This window comes from Cydia fagiglandana, chromosome 23 (genome assembly GCF_963556715.1).
Source record: "Cydia fagiglandana chromosome 23, ilCydFagi1.1, whole genome shotgun sequence".
Classification (NCBI taxonomy): domain Eukaryota; kingdom Metazoa; phylum Arthropoda; class Insecta; order Lepidoptera; family Tortricidae; genus Cydia; species Cydia fagiglandana.
The window spans coordinates 2,529,182-2,532,781 of NC_085954.1; the positions used below are offsets into that span (position 1 = coordinate 2,529,182).

General features: G+C 37.9%; 1 non-coding gene across 1 annotated transcript; it reads right to left on the reverse strand.

The window, feature by feature from the left end:
- Positions 1–261: 261 nt before the first annotated feature.
- Positions 262–334, reverse strand: Trnad-auc (transfer RNA aspartic acid (anticodon AUC)). The gene has a single exon. It is a non-coding gene; the product is annotated as a tRNA-Asp (tRNA).
- Positions 335–3,600: the final 3,266 nt, after the last annotated feature.

The following is a 3,600-nucleotide window of genomic DNA, read 5'->3' on the forward strand; positions in this document are numbered from 1 at the left end:
ATTTTTAATAGTTACTTTGAAACAAACGTTTTTTAAAATAACAATTGTAACCAAACCCAAATGATGTCAAGTTTATTCAAACAAGAAATACATGTAATATAAACAAAATAAAAACAATTATAAACTAAAATTAAAACTACATAAAGCTACAACTAAAATAACTACTAAACTAAAATAACCATAATTTTAATTTTTAACAAGCAGAAACGTCTGCGAACGATGCTATTAAGCTTAGAATAAATTTAAAAGTGGAAAAATTACTGTCTTGGGTGAGACTTGAACTCACGGCCTCTGGATCGATACTCCAGCGCTCTGCCATCTGAGCCACCAAGACCTCATCCCTAGCCAGCAAATCTTTCCACCATATTATAGGTCAAGGGGACCCTTAGCGACATCTACCGTAAGAGTGTTATACTTCTTAAACGGCTACCGAAGTTCCAAGTCATATTGGAAATTCACCAGAAAAAAAATTAAAATTAGTATGGGTAGCACATCGTAACTGGTGAATTTCCAATATGACTTGGAACTCCGGTAGCCGTTTAAGAAGTATAACACTCTTACGGTAGATGTCGCTAAGGGTCCCCTTGACCTATAATATGGTGGAAAGATTTGCTGGCTAGGGATGAGGTCTTGGTGGCTCAGATGGCAGAGCGCTGGAGTATCGATCCAGAGGCCGTGAGTTCAAGTCTCACCCAAGACAGTAATTTTTCCACTTTTAAATTTATTCTAAGCTTAAAATAACCATGTAACCCAAAATTGTAATGCAAACATAATAATCCATTCAATGCGAAAGAACGTAACTCAAGTTTACTTGTTTCGTTCAGTAACGTTTTTCACAAATAACATTTTTCACAAATAACATATTTCACAAATGACATAACAGCTTGTGAAACGGCACTTTGCATGTGTAATTCAGTTTAACGTTTTTAGGATTGTCTCGAATATAATATAGTTTTGTTTCATGGCAAGAAAGTCATTGATGTAGCAACAAAACGAATGACAGCCATTTGGCCAATTAGAAACTAATTAAATCGGATGGTGTTGCTACTTCAAATAAATCCTAAAATTTATGGAATAATATTATTAAATATTTAAATCACAACTCAATATATAAATACAGAAAAGGTTGAAATATGTTTAAATAATTAAATATGATTTGTTTCTATATGTTATACTTACATATAAAATGATTCCATAAATTTCATTAGTTACTGTTATTTTGATTGTGTTATCCCAGGGACAGTTAGGCTTGAGATGATTTCCTGGTTGGCTTTCGCCCTGGATGGGCATCTTTTAATTTAGAAAGTGAAGCTAAATACATCATGCTCTGGTAGCATCGATCCGAGTTTTGGTTGGGCAGCAGCCGCTGCGTCCAGGAGCTAGGAAGCTCATGCAGTAGTTATTTTCGCCATCAACATCTGCTGGTGAAACAATGTGGTTGGGTGGGATTGTCCGAGCTGTGAGATGAATCCACTCTAGGAGTTTCCAGCTGCTGACTGGGTGCTATGTAATATTCTGTTCTGTTATGTCATGTCAAGTGACTGTTATGTTACATTACTGCAATGTTCCTGCTATCTGGTGAGCAGTTCGCCATGAGCATTTCGTCCTTCTGCTGGATGGAGGAGAAGTCATCTCCAAACTGAGGCTTTAGTCCTACGGCGGTGCTCCGCGGTGTTTGGTCAGTTGCCTGCTGCTACACTTGGCTCCGGCACAGCGGAGGATGGCACGTCGGGTGAACTGGCGGTAGCATCGTCTTGAGGTTGGTGTACCTTTTCCTTCCATCCTAGGAGCGTACATACAGAATATAAATAAGTAAATTTAGTATAAATCATATGTGATGGCAAATGATAATTTAGGGACTAACAAATTTAGATAGGTCTGCTTGTAAATCATTGTAGAACCGTTTTTGGCACGACCCAGCTCTATCGCCTGACATTATAGAATAAGGTGCTTAATGCTAGCTTTATAAATGATTTACTTGTAGAACAACTTCCCCAGTGTGAGAATAGAAATAAATTATGTGTCACAAAACTAACGTTTCATTTTGACATCCTTTAGAAACACCTGTATAGTTGATGGAAATAAGTGTAAGCACCTGCTTGAGTTTCTGGTAAGATTTTAGATTGGTTAATTTAGTAACTTTAATTGTCCGTGAGTTTCCTCAGGGTTAAGCCCACAGCCGGGCTAGGAATATTCACGTGACAAGCTTCTTTCATACCCAGGCATTAAGTTTAAATTTCCTCAAAAAAATCAAATAATTAACCAAAACCAATATCGCTCCCAAACTCAAAGAACATAACGGCGCGATTCGGGAAATGAATTAGAGATGCACTAGATAAGAAATAGTAAAGATATGTGACGTTCCACGGCAAAAGGTACCATTGCCCCGACTGAATATTGAAGCGGCGTTAATAATAAAGCTTAAGCGCCTGCCGCCATAAGGTACCTTTTGCCGTGGAAGGTCACATATCTTTACTATTTCATATCTAGTGAATGTCTAATCCATTTCCCGAATAGCGCCGTAAGTTTAAATTTTCTCAAAAAAATCTAAAAATTAACCAAAACCAATATCGCTCCCAAACTCAAAGAACATAAGTCTAATACTCTTATTTCCGGACATTCCAGACATTCTTGGTCCAGATTGACACGAGCCAAACAGTCCCTTTAATCTCGGCAATAAATTTCTTTTATCTCCGGCCCCGGGCCGCAAGACGGTTTTCTTACGGGAATTATTTCGGAAAAGGCCAGTATAGCGATTAACTCGGTTGTAATGAAAAAAAGCTTTTTCGCCGTTTGGTCGGGTGAGAATTTTCTTTGCTGTTCGAGCGTAGACAAAGGAATATGAGCAGTTTAGAAAATCGATGAGAGTAACTTTGTTATTTGTTTTTTGGTCATTTTATTAATTCTCCTAAACGTACCTGATACCATTTAAATCATCCTGTACTGTATGATGGTCGTTCTTGTCTACGTGACAGCGTGATAAAACGGTGTCCGTCACTTGCTATCCCGCGGAGTTAAAAAGTGACAGTTATTAATTATAAATTTTTATCACGTGGATAAAGATGGATAAAGCTATTCATAATACGCCGGCTGAACTCATAAACTGTCAAGGTTTCGATAAGTATTGAGATTAACAGGAAATAGGTACTCAATTTTATCACGCCATCTTTTAATGAGGATACATCTGGTTAGCGAGGATGTTACAAGCTTGTAATGCAATTTAAAATTAACTGTTAACGTAATGAGAAGCAAGAAAATTTATTACATATGTTTAACCTGTCGTCTACCGGCCGGAGATCTCCGGCCAATGGTTCGTTACCCTTGTGTCCCGCTTCCCACATACGCCGGAGACCCATTATTTGTTACGACCGATTTTTATTTACACCCAAGATACTTGAAAGGTGAAAAGCAGCTTTAATTTAATTTAATAAAACAGTTTTTCAACTGGGGTTAAAATGGCCGGAGATCTCCGGCCGGCCGTGATAAATACGGGGTACAAAATAATTTACGGAGATCTCCAGGCGGGGTAGATAGAGGAGTGCTTTTTTGACAGCTTGGTCTGCACAAGTTAAAGCAAGCATTATACAAGGAACAATATCA